The sequence below is a fragment of the Cetorhinus maximus genome, chromosome 14 (assembly GCF_964194155.1).
Source record: "Cetorhinus maximus chromosome 14, sCetMax3.hap1.1, whole genome shotgun sequence".
NCBI classification, from domain to species: Eukaryota; Metazoa; Chordata; class Chondrichthyes; order Lamniformes; family Cetorhinidae; genus Cetorhinus; species Cetorhinus maximus.
The window spans coordinates 95,689,490-95,711,722 of NC_135892.1; the positions used below are offsets into that span (position 1 = coordinate 95,689,490).

A 22,233-nucleotide genomic window follows, 5' to 3' on the forward strand; every position below is an offset into this window, starting at 1 on the left:
TTGTTGTTCTGTCTGTGCGTGTGTGATTTAATTACACCTTGTAGCCAAGCAGACTACAGGTTGAAGCTTTCAAAAGAAGTAAAGTGTAGAAGTGTCTTTAATATGATAATGAGTAAACATGGTTGGAGTCTTAGCATATAAGGTGTAAAGGGAATTTGCATTTACAGATAGATGAAAGAGATTTCAGCCTGTTTACATACAGCCAGACAAGCAAGCTGAGGAATGCGTTTATCTTTCTCAAGGGTCATTGACAACATAGTGACAACATGATAAGATTTACACTATGAGAAAGTTAAAGTTCCAAAGACATATGGACAATGGAATTTACACATTAAAAGGGAGAAACATGTATAAAGGAGGAAGGCATTGCAAGATCTACCAGGAATGTAAGAAGTCTCCAGTATTTGTGCATTAAGCTGCTGTCTACAGAAACCAAAGCTGGGAAAAGCCACTTTGAATTCCACTGTCCAGGATATTGTGGTAACTGGCTGGAATCTATTTAAAATCTCTTTTTTTTTACCGTTGCCTTAACAGGGGTGTAACTGAAAGCCACATTAATTAGGGGTTGTTATAGTAGTAATTTGTAGACCTATGTGTATACTTGAAATCTTCCCTTTTGTTAAAAAATGTTTAATTCAATTTTAAAAAAAATCTGTGAAGTTTTGTTGGACTTATTACTTCTGAACTCAGGACACGCATCTCAAAATAAATACAAATTGCAAAACCGTTGTGATAGTGTGATCGAGTTTTCCTTGTGGAATTGATCCACCTGACACACATCATCTGCCGTGTCATAACACAATAAATGCTGGCCTAGCCAGCGACACCCACATCCCATGACAAATTTTAAAACTTATTTAGATGCTCCACAGGGCTGCCTCCCAGAAAGGAACAAAAAAAATTAAAATGCATATATTGGTTAATTTTCAACACTTTGAATCTTCATAAACAATGGATTTTTAATCCTAATGAAAGGAGAAAACTGTTTAGGATTTTAATAGTCCAAGCAGGCCAAAATTCCCTGAAGCACCAAGGCTAGGATTTTCGCCATGTCGAGGAGGCTCTCTGTCGTGGTGAAAATCCTGGAAATGGCTGGAAATTCTAAGTCCCACTCCCGAACCCAGCATTTCCCACCTTCATGAGGGCAGGACTGGAGTCGGGCCAGGGTTCGTACATGCACAATTCGCAGAGACAGCTGGCCATTTAAATCACCAGCTTCCTCCACTGACACTAGGATTTTGGAAGAACAGGAGTGTGCAGATTAGTACAGGTAAGAGGAGGTCTGAACTTGGTGGATGTGTTTGGATAACCAAAGTAGCTCTTTGGAGGGTAAGGTACCTCTCTGGATAATGTCCTGGGACACTTTTGGGAGAGGTAAGGTGCCCTTTGGGATTGTTAAAAGTGAACATAATTATGCACTTTTAACGCACAAGATCATTGGAACTGCCAAGCTGTCAAGGAACTGTCAACAAACTATCCAGCTGTCAAGGAATTGTCCAGTTGTCAGAGCCCTGTCAAGGAACTGTCCAGCTCTTGAGGAAATGTTAAGGAGCTGCCCAGTTGTCAAACCTGTCAAATGTATCAGGAAATGTCAACACTGTCAAGGAACTGTCTAAGGATACTAGGTTAGTTGGCATGGAGGGGATAAGGGAAAAGGGTCGTGAGTGGGGGGGGATGGGTTGGCATGAGTTGGAAATATGTTGGCATGGGATGCATTGGAAGGCGGGGAGAGGGGCACTAAGTTGGTATAGAGTGTATGGGGGCATCGGGGGTAGGTAGGGGCATGGGTTGACATAGTTTGGCATGGATGGGACATAGGGAATGTGTGGGGGTGAGGGTTGGAGGAATGTTTTTTGTTTTATTATTTTTTACTGATTTAAACATGGTTCCAGGACACAAAGACAGGCCTTGAGCCCAACCCACATCTGCAGCTTGCGGATTGATTCCGCGTTTGCCAACCGCGGCCCCCTGTTTTAGCCCATACTGTCCCCCACCCCCCGACCGAAAATCCAGCCTGTGGGCAGACATTTTTAAAGGTCAGGTTCACTGAGCCGGAAAGTCTTTGGGGACAAAAATCTGGGCCCAACTTTAGCTTCTCTCTCCATGTACGAAGCACTGCTCTAAGCCACTCTGCACTCAAACCCGAACTTCTTTGTCTAACCCTCAAGCACTGATCATTCCTCCCTCTCTCTATATTATCCCTATCGGGAGCACTGTTCTCACCTTACCTATCTCTGCCCATCCCACTCTCTACACCACAGGCACCAATCAAGGCTCCTCTCTGTTCATTCTCCTGCCCTGATTAAAACAGCTGTATGTTGAGAGTTGGAATTCCCAATTTCAGGAAAATTCATACCCACAGTATAGAACATCACCTCTCAAGGCAAGTGTGCCTGCGGTAAGGGCCTAGTCAGTGCTGATTTTGGCCTGTGAATACACGCTCACACACAGAGTCAGAGCCTCCAGAATGCAGCCTGTCGATGTCAAATGTGCGGTTTGTTTGTTTGTTTTGTATCTTCACCCACACTTATTCCCTTTGAGAAATAGTGGGAAAGTGTTGGAAGGATTAGCAGGTTGTTACCAACACCTTGAAATGTGTCATGGACACTTCTACCAGGGCCAACAAGTTCCTGGAGTGACTCTTAACTCATAACTTCTGGCTCAGAGCCAGGGGTGTTGCCTACTGAACCATAAGACCTGAGAAAAGTGAGGTGATTAGCATATATATCTTATTTAGTGGCTACTGCAAACTAAAAGCTGTTGAAATCAATTTTTTAAACAGTTGGAGCATGTATAATGGTCTCAAAAAGCTTTCTAATTCCCATTGGCGCTCATTATTGCTTTTGTGAGCGTTGATGCTGTTTCGTACCACACTAATTTCGAGCAGCTTGAGTCCAAGTCTGAATTCCAGCTCTAATTCTGCATTTCCGTGGGAAACGCAATGTTACACTCATTAACATGAAAGAGGTCAGTCCTGTGAAATGGAATGTCTCATTTTCTGCAGTTACTGTCAGCAATTCCTAGATCAAATGGCTCCTCCTGAATCTAAATCTCACTGTGCCCAAACTATCACTCTGTCCTTTGAGCTGTAGAAGGTAATGGGACAAAATGCAGCAATGTGGATCTACAAAAGGTGGAACAAGGGAAGGGAAATTACTGAATCAAACAGATGTTCAACAAGAAAGCACAAACGCTCTGATATTGCTGCACGTATCTTATGCTGCCTGACCCGCTGAAAGTTTGTTTTTAATTTCAGATTTCCAGCGCCTACATTATGGCTTTTATCTTAGGATGTGATTTAATTTTGGAATGTAGATTTACCATATTTTTAATCTAAACTTCTCACAGTTATTCTTTGGATGCATGCTCTACCACTTAATCCTGCAAAGATTGCATTGTATCGAGCTTTTAAACAAGCGCATTTGATTTGAAAGCCAGCTTTGGAGATCATTATTAAAAAGTTAGCAAATATAAAAGCCTGTAACTATAGCTTGCTGTCAAACTTATTTAATTTTAAATGATAAAATCTCCACCACCATTAACATGAATGGGAATGTACATAACAGTGAGTTTCAATTAAGTTAATTTTATATACAGTATATATAACTTTATATATATATATAAATTTATATATATAAAGTATATATATTCAACTATTTGTATACAGTGAGTTTGGGCCATGAATCAACAATCTTTTTATTAAATGCAACAGCAAGTCTGTTCAATCAGTGCTGCAGCAATATGTACATGCACTATTTTATATTAAGGGTATGCCTGCGAATGAGACTTGGGCTGGAATTTTACCGCCCCATCGCGGCTGGGACGGGACTGTAAAATGCAGCAAGCCATTCTAAACTTCCTGACTTCAGCAGGACCATAAAATCCCGCTGCCATAAAATTCCGCCCTTGAGGTTTTATCCTTCAGTCATTCAGCCTATTCTCAATTCATTGTTTTTTTCTACCTCTCCAGAAAATATTGTTTGATTCAAACATATAGGAATATCTTCTCTTTTAAGCGTTCCACTCCTATTGTTCAGCTGGTGTGCAGCACCATCTAACTCACAATATTATCCTAGACTGGAGTTTAAAAGGAGAGTTAGGGAGAAATCAGAATGTGTGATCACCGCCCGCCACAAGTTTGATGATTGATCAGAAAGGCCATTTGGTCCCTCTTATCGAAGCCTCCCAGAAAAACCCTACAATCCACCATTATAGCATAGCATTCTTTCTGAAATGAGTGCAAGATTATTGCTTCTACTACTCTACCCAGAAGCCCATTTTCTATGCCTTTGTCAGCCCTAAAATTGCCTTGTACTGGTCTGAACTTGTGTCCCTTTACCCTGCTCTTATGGGTGAGTTTAATGTAGGTGTTATGGTTCTACCTTTTCCTATACCAGTAACTATGAGCATGCCCAAGAGTTGCGTGTGCCACTTAGGTATGCTTCATAGGACATCATGGACCACATATAAGGTATAAATCATCATCCTCATTAATTAACTTAAAATAATACTAAGCTGAGAACATCTTAGAATAAAAGATTGCACTCTGTTGTCCTTTTACAAGATTCTAGTTAGGCTTCATCTCGAATCCTATGTCCGGTTTTAGTTTCCTGATGTGTTGGCTGATAGAAAGGCAATGGGAAGTTTCAGAGGAAAGAGACTAGACTGATATTTAGATTAAATGTCCATACTAAGCATGACCGATTTGGAGATCTGATATCTTTTACACCAAAAAAATTCTAGACTTTGGGGAGATTCGATACAGGTATCAAAAATAATGAAAGGTTAAGATTCTCTTCATTTTGATATGATGGTGGACAAACCTGCTGAAGACAGGAGCCCTGGACTCAAAGAGGTCTGACACAGGATGTTTTATCTTTGCATTTCCTTCAGAGCCAGGAGGTGCAAGAATGTTTATCTGGGCCCCTCAAGGGAAAAAGTGGGCCTCTCCATGACAGAATATCCCCACACTGACCGCTCCCCACCCCACCTCACTGCCACCACCCACCCACCTCCAAATCCTTCACCTTCTACTGAGCTTAGTCCCCAATGGCTAATTCCAACGAGCATCATTTTGACAGCGGCCAGCTGTTCCTCAATGATTTCCCAGCTGTTCTGGTCAGAAAGTCAGCAAGTGGCCTGAAACTGAGGTCTAGCCATTAAAATCAGTTCTGCCTGCCTCCCATCACTCTCGAACGGGCACCTGCCTCCAGGTAGCTTCAACTCCTATCTGTTATAAGAGAATCAGCACATCACCATCAATGGTTCCTCCACCAGCCCCCATCCACTCACATCCGCAGTGTTCAAAGGTTCTAAGGCTCACTCAATTTTCTTGCTTACATGTTGCCTCTTCCAGACATTATCCACAGGTTTAGAGTAAGCACTCATACTCATGTTTATGACATTGAGCCTTACCCATCAAGACACCCAAAGCCACAGCTATCTCAGTTTTGCCAGATCATTTATCTGATAGCAGAAGTGAATCAACCAGCTGTTTTACTATTTGTCACCTCTGCCTTATCTTGACTGTCACTGAAACTCTTGCTCATGTTTCATTACTCAAGACTCAAGAGGGTGGATTTTCAACTTGCCATCCCGTCACAAAACTGGCATTGTAACTCAGCCGCCCAGCATTATAGAAACCACTCGATTCTCATTTCCATAAATCCTCCTTACTGGCTTGTTGAGCGCCATTACACACAACTTATCTGAACAGTACCTCTCCATCCTGTCCAAGTCATGCTCGTCCGTCACTTCTGTACTCGATAGCCTCCCTACTTCCTTCTCTCCCGTATGCTGAATTTAAAATTCCCTCCATGGCCTCACCCTACACTATTGTTCAAACTTGATCTAAAATGACACCCTAGACCATGCTCTTCAGTCCTCAGGTTTTGAACTTCTTTCCATTTGCCTCATCGTCACTTCTTTATCAACTCCATTCTTTGGAACTTCCATCGTAAAGTCTTTTGTCTTGTTACCTCACAAACTCTCTTTGAAAATCCCCCGCTAAATCTATTTTGTTCATCCTTTCCAACTGTTCCAGTATTTTGGTTTACCATTTTGTTCAATGTGTTGGAATGTTTGACCTAGGTGCAAGTTATTGTTTTATAATGCAACGCAAGGTAGAATGGCTATTTAAAGCACCTTATCTTCACAACCATCAATCACATCAAGACAACATAAATGAATATGGCCTGAGAAAAACTATTTAGCTGAAGTTCATTCCCGCTGGAAATTAGTTTGCTCCATCTACTTCATCTAACAAGGTGAAATAGCTAGCCATAGGCAAAAACTGTGCTCAAATTAATCTGGGGGAATTCTATGTTAACTGTCCAGCCAATGTTATTCGAACAAAGTACTGGCATTGCAAAGATGGTATTGGCATGTCCCAGCAGAATAGAAAGAGTGTTCCATTATTTACTTCTAAACTCACCTTTATAACCTTGAATCTTTTTTCTTAAATTAATGAACACATCAAACTCTTTTGATTAATAGGTACTTTCCGTATTTACTTAATGTCCTGTCTTGATCGAGCCTTGTTACCTATGTTCTTATGACCTTTAGTTCCAAAGTTAGATTAAATTAAACTAACCTGATCATTTTTACATTATCCATGGGAAGAATGTTCTCCCTGTTGAGCGGGCCGGTCAAGAGCGAGTGCCCACGATCGGCTGCACGCCGCTATTTCACATGGGCAGGCCAATTAAGGCCTGCCCAACGGAGCTGCCTCAGGGAGATTAATTTCATGATGAAAAATTGAAAAAAAAGAATTAAAAAGATTATTCAGACATGTCCCCTCATGTGATAGTGTCACATGAGCTAGGACATCTTTATGAATTTTGATAAATATTTTATTTAATTAATAGATCCTTCATGAAACCTCATCCCGCCCGTGGATGAGTTTCCATGAAAAATGTGAAGGCCGCCTGGGCTCTTCAACTGCCCGCCAACCTTAAGGTTGGACAGGCAGCCCTGACAAGTACTTGAATTAGTTCATTAATGGCCTTAACAGGCCTTTGACAGTTCAGCGGGTGCGCAGCTCCCAGACTCCAATGTGCACCCGCTGAACTGAAGATCGGAATGACACGCGGTAATGTCGGGACACACACCTGCCATTTTATGCGTCAGCATGTGGGGCCTGCCCCCGCACACCGAACAGAAGATTCTACCCCATACGTCAGCATTACAAATCCCTGGAATATATGACACGCTTAATCTTCTGTTCTGAAATTGAAATAAATCCAGATTTTGTATTTTTGTTTATAACTTAGGATTTGAAATCCTGGGATCAATCTTATCACCTCGCTCTGCCAATCATCATGACATTTTAAATATATGATGTACCATGTTCAAAGTATAGTTTTACCAATGAGTTATACAGTTTAAAATACCCTTTTCTGAATTACTGTTGAGTGTCCTTGAGATGAATCCCATCAATTTGACTTGTTGGCACCACTTCCAATGTTTCCAATAGATTGTCAGTAACGTTTTCATGAATGGGTTTAACCAATTAAAATTGATCCAGCCTAGCTGTATGAAAGGTGACTTTACTTAAGACTTGCCGCTGTTTTTCCAGTGACCTTGGCACACCTTTAACGATGTGCTGAAGATACAATGCACAGTCCATTCAATCGAAACTAATCCTAAATTATTTTTTAAGAGGGCTTGAAACCTTTCATCTGTGGAAGAAATGTCAGCAGGGGCTTGGGAGAGATGAATGACTCACAAGGTTTTATCACAAACCTCTAATTCAATTAATCATCCAGACTGGTATCTACCTCTGAGCCCAATGATTATATCTTGGAATTACAGTTGAGGATAAACCTTCAGATAATGGGGCCCTTTCTATGCTAATTAAGCTTTCACCTGTCGACGCTCTTGGAGGAAATTCTGTTTAACGCACAGCCAGTGAGATTGTCTTTCCATTCCAAGGCGTTTTACTACCATTTGGGAATATGGGGTTAATGAGCAGCATTCCTAATTTCACCTTGCCTTCTTCCTATTTCATTCCAGTACAATGCGCTGTATTTTAACTTTGAGACCAGTTTGCAAGGGAGAGGGGGGTGGGTACAGACCGGTAGCATTCTAGGAACCTGGAATTTTTAGCAGAGTGTTTGTCAGCGGCGTTTTAACCAAGCCAATTACAGTGAGCGGGCATGGTGATGATCAGCCACTTGCAGCTCCACTATTTTAAGGGACCCTGTAAGAATCAGAATTGAGCTGTTGTAGACTCTATTTTGACAGAGTCAGAACCTGCACAGTTGGAGCCTCCATGTGGCAAGGCAGTACCACACTTTTCCAATGCATCTCTGGACATCATGCCGCGGGCTTCCTTGAACTCCAGCCTGTTGATGTGCTCTCCCACTCCCTGATCTCTCCCACTCCCTGATCTTTCCCCATCCCTGATCTCTCCCCATCCCTGATCTCTCCCCCTCCCTGATCTCTCCCACTCCCTGATCTCTCCCACTCCCTGATCTCTCCCCATCCCTGATCTCTCCCCATCCCTGATCTCTCCCCCGCCCTGATCTCTCCCCATCCCTGATCTCTCCCCATCCCTGATCTCTCCCACTCCCTGATCTTTCCCCATCCCTGATCTCTCCCCATCCCTGATCTCTCCCACTCCCTGATCTCTCCCACTCCCTGATCTCTCCCCATCCCTGATCTCTCCCCATCCCTGATCTCTCCCCCTCCCTGATCAATCCCACTCCCTGATCTCTCCCCCTCCCTGATCTCTCCCACTCCCTGATTTCTCCCACTCCCTGATCTCTCCCCATCCCTGATCTCTCCCACTTCCTGATCTCTCCCCATCCCTGATCTCTCCCCATCCCTGATCTCTCCCATTCCCTGATCTCTCCCATTCCCTGATCTCTCCCACTCCCTGATCTCTCCCACCCCCTGACACCCCCGCTCCACTTTCTGGCTGGTGCTGCAGGTGTACCTGCCCGAGAGCCAACATAACCTCTCAATCTAACTGGCTGATGGGCAAGAAATGGAGTCCCAAAAAATGATAAATCAGGTCTCTTCCGTTAAATTCAAGAGGACGTGAAGGAAATCCCATTCCCCAGCCGCAATGCCCACCGCTCAGCGCTCTGCCACCTCCCTATTAAAAAATTGAGGCCATGGGAGAAAGCAGGAGTATTGAACGTTGAAATTAAAGAAACAGAAAGTACAAGAAACGCATAGCAGGTCTTTCGGGATCAGAAAGAAGAAGTGGTTGGAGTTTTGGTTCATCAACAATTCTACCAAAGGATCTGGAACTATTAACGCGTCTTTTATCTTCGGGCTCTGACCACCCAGCTGCCTATTTCCAGCACTTTCTGTTTTCCTGCTGTTTATCTGTCTCCATAATCTTTGCCACATGAAAATGAAAGTAATCTGTAATTTCGTTAATATATTTTTCTTCCAAGAGTTAATCAGCATAGTTTCCATCATCTTTGCTGCAAGTCAATTCCACATATTAATTACTCTGGGATAAATCCGACTTTCCCGTTTCATGTGAGTCGCATTGATTTTAAATCTCTCTGAGTTATAAATAACGTGTATACATCTGAATTATTCATGCCGCGCTTCATTATAAAGGTCCAGATAATGATCTTGCTCGTTTTCCTTTTCTCCAGTTGTTCCGTATCTAAAGCTCCAAGCCCGTTAGAGCCTCAAAAACATCACTGTTGCCCTTCGCTGAATTCTCCCCGATCCATTAACATCCTTTTGAAGGCAGGGTATACCAACTTTTCTAAATGTTTTCGGACCTATTCGTTGTTTGTGCACAATTGAAATAACCTACTTTGACTAATCTCACTATTGGATTACCACACTAACTTTTGGTCTTTGTCACCTGGAATTAAGCATCAACCTAGGTGACAGAAAGAGAGAGAAAAATCAATGGGGAGCACCACATACCTGATACAGAATCACAGAATTGTTACGGTGTAGAAGGAGGCCATTCGGCCCGTCGTGTTTGCACCCACTCTCTGAGCATTTTAATTTAGTGCCAGTCCCCTGTCTTTTCCCCTTAACCCTGCACATTGTTTCTATTTAAATAATCATCCAATGCCCTCTTGAATGCCTCAATTGGACCTGCCTCCACCACACTTCCAGGCAGTGCATTCCAACCCCTAACCACTCGCTGTGTGAAAAAGTTTTTTTCTCACCTTGCATTTGTTTCCTTTGCAAAACACTTCAAAACTGTGCCCTCTGGTTCTCCGTCTGTTTACAAGGAGGAACAGTTTCTTCCTATCTACTCTGTCCAGACCCCTCATGATTTTGAAAACTTCTATCAAGTCTCATCTTAGCCTTCTCCTTTCCAAGGAAAACAGTCCCAACTTCTCCAATATTTCCTCATAACTGAAGTGTCTCATCTCTGGAATCATTCTTGTAAACCTCTTCTGCACTCTCTCCAATGCTTTCACATCCTTCCTATAATGTGGCACCCAGAACTGTACACAATACTCTAGCTGAAGTTTAGCAAGCATCTTATGTAAGTTCAACATAACTTTTCTGCTCTTGTACTCAATGCCCCTATTAATGAAGCCTAGAATACCGTATGCTTTAGAAACAGCTCTCTCTACCTGTCCTGTCACCTTTAATGACTTATGTACATATACACCCAGGTCTCTCTGCTCTTGTATACCCTTTAGAATAGTATCCTTTATTTTATATTTTCTCGCCATGTTCTTTGTACCAAAGTGTATCACCTCACACTTCTCTTCATTGAACGTCATCTGCCACCTATCTGCCCACTCCACCAATGTGTCTATGTTAATTTGAAGTTCTACACTGTCCTCCTCTGTTTAAAATTCTCCCAAGTTTTGTGTCATCCGCAAACTTTGACATTGTCCCCTGCACACGAAGATAAAGATCACTTATATATATCAGGAAAAGCATGGGTCCCAATCCCGACCCCTGGGGAACTGCACTACAAACCTTCTTCCAGCCTGAAAAATACCCACTAACCATTACACTCGACTTCCTATCCCTCAGTCAATTTTGAATCCATATTGACACTGTCCCTTTTATTCCATGACCTATAACTTTCCACCCAAGTCTGTTGTGTGGCACTGTATTGAATGCCTTTTGGAAGTCCGTGTACATCACATCAACGGCCTTGCCCTCATCAACCATCTCTGTTACCTCTTCAAAAAACTCCAGCAAGTTAGTTAGACATGATTTTCCTTTAACAATTCCACACTGATTCTTCCGAATCAATCCATATTTTTCCATGTGACTTTTAATTCTATCCCGAGTAATTGTTTCTGGAAGTTTCCACACCACCAAAATTAAACTGACTGGTCTGTAATTGCAGGGAAGATCTTTGCAACCCTTTTTGAATAAGGGCATAATGTTGGCAATTCTCCAGTCCTCTGGCACCTCCCCTGAATCCAGGGAACATTGAAAGATTATGGAGAGTGCATCTGCAATTTCCACTTTCACTTCCTTCAATATTCTTGGATGCATCTCATTTGGTCCTGGTGCCTTATCAGCTTTAAGTACCAACAGCTTATCTAATACCTCCTTCTTATCAATTTTAAACTCAGTCTAGTGACTGAGTTTCTTCCTCTGTCACCATGGCCTGGACAGCATCTGCCTCGTAGGTAAAGACAGATGCAAAGTATCCATTTAACACCTCAGCCATACCTCTTGCCTCTATGTGTAAATCCCCTTTTTGGTCCCTAATTGGTCCTACTCCTCCTTTTACCACTCTTTTACTACTGATATGCTTATAGGATACTTTGGGATTTCCTTTTATGTTAGCTGCCGGTCTTTTTTCATAATCCCTCTTTGCTTCTCATACTTGCTTTTTCACATCCCTTCTGAACCTTCTGTATTCAGCTTGGTTCTCAATTGCATTTGCTACCTGACACCTGTCGTAAGTACACTTTTTCTTCTTTAACTTAATTTCTATCTCCTTTGTCATCCAGGGAGTTCTGGATTTGTTTGTCCTACCTTTCCCTTTTGAGGGAACATACCCTGACTGTGCCCAAACCATATCCTCTTTGAAGGTAGCCCATTGCTCAACTATTGTTTTTCCTGCCAACTAGGTTCCAGTCTATCCGGCCCAGCTCCGTTCTTGCCCCATTGAAGTCCGCTCTTTGCCAGTTGATTATGCTTACTCTGGATTGACCAATGTCATTTTCCACCGTCATCCTAAACCTTATGATACAAAGATCACTGTCCCCTAAACCCCCACTCTCACTTGATCTACTTGGCCCACCTCATTCCCAAGAACCAGTCTAACAGTGCCTCTTGCCTTGTTGGACTGGACACATACTACTGTTGGAAATTCTCCTGAACACAATCTAGGAATGCTCGTCCTTCACTGACACCTCACACTATCACTATCCTAGTCTATTTACGGGTAATTAAAGTCCCCCATTATAACCACTCTATGATATTTACACCTCTCTGTAATTTCCTTGCAGATTTGTTCCTCTATATGCTTCCCAATAGCCGGTGGTCCATATATTACACCGAGCAATGTAATTGCACTCTTCTTATTCCTTAGCGCTAGCCAAATCGATTCTGTGCTTGAAACCTCTGACACATCCTCTTTCCCCAGTACTGCAATTCACTCCGTAACCAAAAGTGTCACCTCTCCTCCTTTTTACCAATTCCTGTCTTTTCTGAACATCTTGTAAACAGGAATCTTTAACACCCAGATTCTCCCTTCCTTAAGCCAGGTCTTTGTTATTGCCACAACATCATAACCCCACAAGGCAATCTGTGCCTGTAACTCCCCAATTCTATTTGCACACAGTGCAATCTGCCTGATTTCTCCCTATTAGTTTAAATGGAACAAAAATCAGGTGTGTGTGTTCACCCTTTCCTTCCTGATTTTGTCCCTATGCTGTACCTAGGTGATAAAGACAAATATTAACCCTACACCTCATGTTTTCTGTTCTACCTATTAGTGCATAGATCAGGAATTATCACTAACTCCTTGTAATTTGCTACAGAAGACATCTTCCAATTTGCAGTATGCACTTATTTTAAGCAGGTCACGGATCCCTGTTCGCCAGAGGGGTACATCCTAAACAGTCAGTAATAGAGATCTTAGGAAAATGGAGCAATGGTTAGCTTCTTTCATGTCCAGGGCATCACTAATTGTATGCATATTGCCAGCAGGGCACCAGAACACCAGCTCGTAACATTTGCAAATAGGATGGGCTAACACTATTGATGTCCAATCATGGAACAGGAGCATACAAGTTCAGGAGCGGCAGCTGACACAATGAGCTGGATTTTCACCGATTCGGGATGACTCAGGAGCCCGTTAAAACTGGCGGCTGGGACCCGGTTCAGGGATTCATGACTCCATTCCTGGGTTTTCAAATTTTCAGCAAGGCCTTTAAAGGGTGTGCACTGGTTCAGGTCATAAGCCCGCACCCTGCATTCCCAACCTGGTTGGTTCCATTGTGGGGATAGGCATGCCCTAGTCCTCCACAATTTTCATGGAGCCATGCCAGCTTTTCAAAGAGTCATGGTTCACAGCACCTCAGAGATGTTGTGAGCCAAAATCGGCATAAGGGGCCCTTTTGAAAGGTAAATTCACATAGTCCTCCTTATGCCCCATCATGCTGAGGTATACTCCCCACCCATGCTCTATGGCCCCCCATGCCCCCCATGCTAAGGTAGGACCCCGAAAACAACACCTATGATCCTTCATGCCCCCTTGCCAAGTTATGGCATGTCCATGCCCATTCACCCATATACACTGTATCGAAGCAATGAACCCTATATGGCAGTAGGATATGTTAAAGGAGTGTGAGAAAACAGTCATTCATTGATAATTTTCCACCTTCTCAAAAAATACTCCTTTTTAGTACAGCCCAATAAAAGTTCAGGTGTTTTAGTACTCTGATGGATGTTTGGGCTCTCAGCCAAGATTACATAATGAGGCTTGGCTGAGAGCCCAGAAATCTATTAGCCTTTTGAAACACTTGAGCTCCGGAGAAGACGTTGCTTAATTGACAGTTCTGACTCTCTGATCAATGTTGTCAATCTCACAATGCCTATTTAGATAAAAGATAAAGAGGTTTCTGCTCTTGATACTTTGAAAAGTTCTGGATGATTGACACATTTATTGAACTGTAATAAAAAAAGAGGTTTTTAAGAAAGTGGTAAGTTATCAATGAATGTACTTCTAAAAGATTTTTTATCTGTACATCGTACAGACACAATAGGGTTCATTGCTTCTGTAGCGTGTATAGTGAGTGAGTGGGCATGGAAATACTATAACTTGGCATGGGACTCATGAGGGGACACGGGGGCCGGGTTGGGAGCATTGCTTTGCATGGGGGCATAAGGGGCCATAGGGGGTGGGTGGGGGGCACAAGGTGACATGGATGGGGCATGGGGAGCATGTGAGTGGGTGAGGGGATGTGAGGGCAGGAGGGCCATTCTGCTTTTACTTTCATTGGGATGAAAGCAGGCCTTTTAAACAGCCCCGAGTGTTTTCACAGGTCAGCTGGAGCCTGCACCCGCGCCCCCTGGAATGAGAATCCCATCCTTCTGGGCATTTCTCCACAGGCAGGCCGTGTCGGGAATTTTCCTAACTCCTGCTACCCGCCTCGAGGGTAAAAATCCAGCCCAATGTATTTATCCAGCCACAGTTTTAATATTACTTCCCAAGGTCCCCCCAGCAACAATACCATAAAATAAAACTGATGCAGGTGCATACTCCTCTTTACACTACCTGTAATGTAAACCCCCCCCTCCGGTCTCCCTCACATACGTGCATGCACATAATCCAGTCAGTCTCCCAGTAACATGTCGACTAAATTACAATCAGTCCACGCAGCCACTTGTGAGTTTCAGGCTGCACCTATTAATTCAGCTTGCTCACAACATTGGTCCAAAAGAATTTGCCAGCCGGGCATGTGAACATAGGCTTTTCAAGTACCCAGGGTGTGAAATTGCAGCCGACGCCAGCAGTGCAAAGCAGGTTCATAGTGAATCAGCTGGGTTTCACAGCACCAGTTTTTATTTCCCATTGACTTGGAAGATATTGCCGGAATTTTTAATTCCAAACCAAGTGAAAGCGACAAGGAAACGAGTCTCCAAAAAGAGTTTGGACTATCGTTCTGCGAGCTTCAGTGGTAAGTATATCAGACATGCTGAAAAGTCGGCTGCCGCTTTAGTCCAAGTCTGTATTGTACTCCTGGCATAAACCAGTTTCACCCCCAAATATTTTAGAAACAGGGAAAAGATGCATATATTGTTCAAGTGAATCTTCATTATTTTTAATACCTTTCATTTTGAAAAGATATTTAAAACAATGGTTATGAAGTGCTGAGAGTAAGTTAAGCTTAGCAGCCAACAAAAATACATATAAGTGCATTCTTAAACAAAATCAATATATTCAGGATATTGTATAAGAGCAAACAAAAACATTCAAAATGATGTATACCTCCCGCACTGTGTGATTTGTGTGGGAATCTTTTTTAGCCAGTCTATTTGTCATTTGTGATTTATGTTCAGTAAAATATCAGATCTAAATAATAAGATAACATGATTAAAAGAATCTGCAGGGGGAAGAGATAAGAAGGTCTGAAAATACAAAAGAATTTTAAAAATATTATTTACATTTCCTTTGTACCTAGTTTCCTAATGTATTTCCATTCCTTAGACCTTTCTCAGGCAGCCTCTCAATTGCTGTAGCAAATCCAAAAGCTAAATTTAATAAGGGGAGTGACTACTTTCACACAAAATACTGTTAATTTATGGAATAAACTCCTGGGACAGTGAACAAGAACATGATTTAACACATGCAGAAGGCACCGACGAGATCATGATCCAACGGGATGTGGGCCTGCGGCCAGGATAAGAGGGGGATGAAAATAGTCTGAGCAGATCCTCAGCATGAGTCCAATGGAGCTAATTGGACTTGCTGGATTTTACGGCCCCCATTGGGTATGTTTTTGGCAGGGGACCACGTAAACTATGTCAGGTGGCTAGCCCACTGCCTTCCACCCACTCCCAGCCTGGTCCCCATAACATTGAGTCATAAAGTCATAGAGTTATACAGCACAGAAGCAGGCCCTTCGGCCCATCGTGTCCATGCTGGCCATCAAGCACCTATCCATTCTAACCTCATTTACCAGCACTCGGCCCGTAGCCCTGTATGCTATGGCGTTTCAAGTGCTCATCTAAATACTTCTTAAATGTTGTGAGGGTTCCTACCTCTACCACCCCTCAGGCCGTGTATTCCAGATTCCAACCACCCTCTGAGTGAAAAATTTTTTCCTTAAATCCCCTCTAAACCTCCTGCCCTTACCTTAAATCTATGCCCTCTGGCTACTGACACCTCCATTTAGGGGAAAAGTTTCTTCCTATCTTCCCTATCTATGCCCCTCACAATTTTGTATACCTCTATCAGGTCCCCCCTCAGCCTTCACTGCTCTAAGAAAAACAACCCTAGCCTATCCAGTCTCTCGTCATAGCTGAAATTCTCCAGCCCAGGCAACATCCTCGTGAATCTCCTCTGCACCCTCTCCAGTCCAATCACATCCTTCCTATAGTGTGGAGACCAGAACTTCACATAATACTCCAGCTGTGGCATAACTAGCGTTTTATACAGCTCCAACATAACCTCCCTGTTCTTATATTCTATGCTTCGGCTAATAAAGGCAAGTATCATAGTGTGGGGGGTGGGGAGGAATGGGGTGGCAGTGGTGGGTGATGGGTAAGGTGCCCACTAGCCTGCCCACCCTATTGAGGGCCTTAAGTGGTCAATTACTGCAAACTTAAGGCCCTCAATCTGCCTCCACCACCATAATGTCCGCGAGGTGTATTGGCAGTGGCAGGCAAGCGTGAGTGGGAAAGCTTTTTTTTTTAACAACTTCGTGAATAGGGCAGAAAGGGGCTACATCATTCAGGGGGTTGCCCTGTGCACATCAGGTTACCCACCCCCTTCCCCTCCCCCACAAGATGTTACCAGCCCCTTTGTGTCTCCCTACCTGGCCTTCAAACCCCACCCCCCCCAAAACCCTCTCCCCCGCCCCCACCCTCCCTAGGGTGCCCAATACCTTCTCGTTCTAAAAGCCTGGGACTTATCTGAGTCTGGTGCCCATATTCAATTTCCATGGGCCTCCCTGCAGCCTCAGCAGTGGCCACTACTGTTATGACACAGCCGATGGTACATGCTGAGTTGTTCAAATCCCAAAGGGAAACTTGTTTTGTAGCTTGTATAAATTTTGAGATGTGTGCCCTGAATTCAGTAGCAATAAGACCACCAAGAGTTAAAGGTTTTTACATAACTAGATTAAACGTTTATTAATAAATGGCTTTAAATACATACATAGATCTACAAATTACTACTATGATAACTTCTAAATCCCCTAATCAATCTAACTCCCAGTTCCACTTTTGTTAAGGCAACAGTAAAATATATAGATTTTAAAAGAAACATGATACCCTGAACAAGTCGAGTTCAAAGTGAGTCTTCTTAACTTCAGTCCTTTGAAGACAGCAGCTTGAGGCATAGATGCTGAAGGCTTTTTCACACTTGTAAGGTCTTAAAATGTCTACCCTTACACACAGCCTTCACTCCTTTATACTTTTCCCTTTGAATGCAAATATCCATTGTTTCACTAACCAGGATTTTTCCTATGGTGGGAGCGGGCGCAGAGCTGATCACCACCTGCAATTAGCTCCGTGCCACCATTTTATGTGGGCGGGCCAATTAAGCGGGAGCGGGCGCAGATGTGTAATCTCCCACATATGCATGCAAAAGAGTGCAGCAATCTCCTTGAGGCACGCCCGCTGAACAAAGTACCGCGATGGCGCACGATGACATCGGGATGCACGCCCGACGTCATTGTGCGTCATTTTATGTGTCGGCATGTTGGGCCTGCCCCCGCACCCTGACCGTGTTCAATTTCAAAAGGATCCTGGCCAGACCACGCTTAAGAGCACTGTGCACAGTTCTGGCTCCCCTGCTAGAAAAGAAACACTGGAGAAAGGGACAATAATGATTTACAAGAATGGTACCAAAACTGAGAGCAAGTTGGATCTTCTATCATCAGAAAAGAGAAGACATAAAACTAATAGAGGTCTTTAAAATTATGAATGGGTTGGACAAGTTAGATGTGGAGAGAATGTGGGAGAATCCAAAATTAAGGGCCACGAATACAAGTTAGTCACTCATAAATCCAGTAGGAAATAGGGAGACATTTCTTCACTCAGTGAGCGGTTAGAATGTGGAACTCACAGCCATAAGAAGTGGTTGAGGCAAATAGCTTAGATGATTTCATAAGGAAATTAGATGAGTATATGAGAGAAAAGGGAATAGAAAGAAATGCTGAAAGGCAGAGATGGGGTAGATAAGATGGGAGGAGATTCATGTGAAGTACAAACATCAGTACAGAGTGGTTCAACCAAATGGCCTATTTCTGTGCTGTATATTCTATGAGCATATTTCATTTCTATCACAGCTGTCCATTGGGTATGTCAAATGGCAAAATAATAAGTAGGAAAGTTTAGTGTTTACATGTGTGGGAAATTTCCCTTTTCATTGTTATAAGAACCTCCGCTTCATCCAACATATCAATCAGTGACAATAGCATGTTGGAATAATTGCAAGATCTTGACATCCAGGTTTAATGTAGAGAACTTAACGTCTATCATAGCTGTGCAAACTCTTTAAAACCTATTATTTCGTGGCATTCAAAATGTCAAATTTAAACAATGGGAAAATCCATCATGAGTAACAGGGGTGATGTTGCCAAATTTTTAATGCTTTTGTTATCATTGCAGACCCACCAGCCCCTTCTCAAACAATACTAAACACAGTTTGAAGTCAAATGACTTATTTGCTGTGCTGCTTTTGTCTCCTGCAATCATACAAAAGATCACTGCAACAATCTGGATTTGCAGTGTTCTACTGAGCTGACGTAAATCTTGGCCTTTGCTTCAGATTGGTTCAGTTTTGTGTTCGCTGTCCCTCTGAGAAAGGTTATAATAAGTTTAAAGGAGCGTGCACTTCTTCACTCAATTGTTGGAGAAACGCTTGAATTTTCTAAAATACTACAATCCCAAAACTTCCTGTGTATAACTGTGTACGTTGTTTTTGGTTTTGTGCAGTCAAAAACAGCTGGCTTGATTAGAATATTGACAAATGGTGGGACTGTAATCAAATCTCAGCTCTCTCTGTCACCATATGTGTTTTTGCAAAAAAAAATAGCTTACTGTCTGTTATCTCTCAAGTGGATTCAAATTCAACAGAGACTTTTACTCTTTCACGGAGTGTGGGATTTATTGCCCATCCCTTATTGCCCTTCAGAAGATGGTGGTGAGCTGCCTTCTTGAACTGCTGCAGTCCCTGTGGTGTAGGTACACCCACGGTGCTGTTAGGGAGGGAGTTCCAGGATTTTGACCAAGCGACAGTAAAGGAACTGCGGCATATTTCCAAGTCAGGATGGTGAGTGGCTTGGAGGGGAACTTGCAGGTGGTGGCGTTCCCATGCATCTGCAGCCCTTGCCCTTCAAGATGGTAGAGGTCATGGGTTTGAAAGGCGCTATCGAAGGAACCTTGGTGAGTTCCTACAGTGCACCTTGTAGATTGTACGCACTGTTGCCATTGTGCGTTGGCAGTGGAGGGAGTGAATGTTTAAGGTGGTAGATGGGGTGCCAGTCAAGCAGGCTGCTTTGTCCTGGAGTATTAGAGCTGCACTCATTCAGGCAAGTGGACAGTATTCCATCACACTCCTGACTTGAGCCTTGTAGATGGTGGACAGGATTTGGGGAGTCAGGAAGTGAGTTACTCTCTGCAGAATTCCCAGCCTCTGACCTGCTTTTATAGGTGTTTATATGGCTAGTCCAGTTCAGTTTCTGGTTAATGGTAACCCCCAGAATGTTGAGAGAGAGGGATTCAGGGATGCTAATGCTATTGAATGTCAAGAGGAGATGGTTAGATTTTCTCTTGTTGGAGATGGTCATTGCCTGGTGCCTGTGTGACCTGAATGTTACCTGCCATTTATCAGCACAAGCCTGAGTGTTGTCCAGGTCTTGCTGCATATAGACATGGACTACTTTAGTATCTGAGGAGTCGCAAATGGTGCTGAATGTTGCGCAATCAGCAGCAAATATCCCCACTTCTGACGTTATGATGGAGGGACGGTCATTGATAAAGCAGCTAAAGATGGCTGGGCCTAGGATATTACTTTGAGGAACTCCTGCAGCAATGTCCCAAGACTGAGATGATCAACCTCTAACAACCACAACCATCTCCCTTTGTGCTAGGTATGACTCCAGCCAGTGGAGAGTTTTCCCCCTGATTCCCATTGACTCCAGTTTTGCTAGGGCTCCTTGATGCCACGCTCGGTCAAATGCTGCCTTGATGTCAAGGGTAGTCACTCTCATCTCACCTTTTAGTTTCAGCTCATTTGCTCATGTTTGGACCAAGGCTGTAATGTGGTCAGAAGCTGAGTGGCCCTGGCGGAACCCAAACTGAGCATCAGTGAGCAGGTTATTGCTGAGTAAGTGTTGCTTGATTAACTGTCAATGACCCCTTCCATCACTTTGTTGATGATTGAGAGTAGACTGAATTGTCCTGCTTTTAGTGGACAGGACATACCTGAGCACCTCTCCACATTGCCGGGTAGATGCCAACGTTTTAGCTTTACTGAATCAGCTTAGCCAGGGCCACAGCATATCCTGGGGCATAAGTCTTCAGCACTATTGCCGGAATATTGTCAGGGCCCATAGCCTTTGCAGTGTCCAGTGCCTTCAGCCATTTCTTGATATCATGTAGAGTGAATTGAATTGGCTGAAGACTGGCATCTGTGATGCTGGGGACCTCCGGAAGAGGCTGAGACGGATCATCCACTCGGCACTTCTGGCTGAAGATGACTGAGAAGACAAAAGTCTCACGTCCCTAATATAAGTGACCCACGTGAAATAAACATTGGCATTCTCAACCCAGTCCCTTGTTGGACAAAACTGCCCAGAATTCAAACCTAATTGGTGATCTCACCCAGAGAGGCCATAAAATGTCAAGTTATAAGAACTGGAGCTGCCACTTTGTGTGGAAACAGGAGCTTTTTTGAGGTTGGAATTGGCACATTCTTTGGGCCCAGGAAAGAGAGCTTGTCTGTTCATCAAACTCATGCTGTAAATTAGTGAAGGAGTGCTCATTGGTGAAGAAATTGTAAATAAATTTCCCTTCTCCAACTTTGAATCTCATGCGTTTATGACCATGTTTCAATAAAGCAGTTGGCTAATCACTTTGAAATTATCCAAGTGTTGTAATAGATAGATTGGGAGCCAGCACCCTTGACTAACATGTAACAGGAAATTGCTGCCAACTTGTTGAGATTCTTGGTGCATGGCATCATCACTCCATAGTCAACTATGGATCAAGTGGCCATCTCAGTGGACTTGAAGCTGAAGCCTGTATTACCAGTAGTGGTATCCCTCAGGGGTGCTCATATTGCCGTCATGAAGGTTTCAGGTTCCACCAACCTTGGGCAGGTTGGGAGATTGAATGAATAGGGACTGCACTCACATCATGGATCCTGTTCTACAATCCGCTGTACCCATAAAACCATGGGAGTGCTGAGATGCAGCCCTATAGCGTGGACAGATGTGCAATGGGTGTGAAACACATTGCCCTCTCCAAGGATGGCAGTGGGCCTGATTTTAATTCACTCAAAAACATCACTTAAACTGAGTTAAAATCAGGCCCAAGCAGGTCTGTACCCTTGCCACCTTCTCAACCAATGCTACATTATTAGGGATGGACAATAAAAATGCTGGTCTAGCCAGTGACGCCCACATCCTGTGAAAGAATAATAAAAAAAGAAAACAAATGGTAGCTGGCCCAGCCTCTCTGGCCCACTGCTGAGATGCTCCAATGAAGAGCAAGACCCTCTCAGCTTGAGGTTCATGAAGCTATCAAACATGAACATCTTCCTTCCACCTCCATTTTATTCTATTCTTTCTTGCGATGTGAGTATTGCTGATACGGCTTGCATTTGTTGCTCATTCTTAATTGCCCTTTGAGAAAGTGCTGTTAGGAAGAGAGCTCCAGTATTTTGATCCAGTGCCAAGTGAAGGAACGATGGTATAGTTCCAAGCCACGATGATGTGTGACTTGGAACTTGCATGGGGTGGTGTTCCCATACATCTGTTGCCTTTGTCCTTCTAGATGGTAGAGGTCGCAGGTTCGGAAGGTGCTGTCAAAGAAACCTTGGTGAATTTCTGCAGTACATCTTGTAGATGGCACTCACTGCTGCCA

At 43.3% G+C, this 22,233-nt stretch overlaps 1 protein-coding gene and 1 long non-coding RNA gene across 5 annotated transcripts in view; one reads left to right on the top strand and one right to left on the bottom strand.

Annotated features, from left to right (window-relative positions):
* chrm3b (cholinergic receptor, muscarinic 3b) overlaps nt 1–22,233 on the bottom strand; it is a 1,038,143-nt gene that overhangs the window by 619,775 nt on the left and 396,135 nt on the right. The window lies entirely within an intron of this gene.
* The window catches only part of LOC144689842 (uncharacterized), a 48,724-nt gene continuing 41,365 nt past the window's right edge, over nt 14,875–22,233 (top strand). The window contains exon 1 of the long non-coding RNA XR_013578722.1: nt 14,875–15,095. This is a non-coding gene — a long non-coding RNA (uncharacterized LOC144689842). The remainder of the gene's footprint in view (nt 15,096–22,233) is intronic.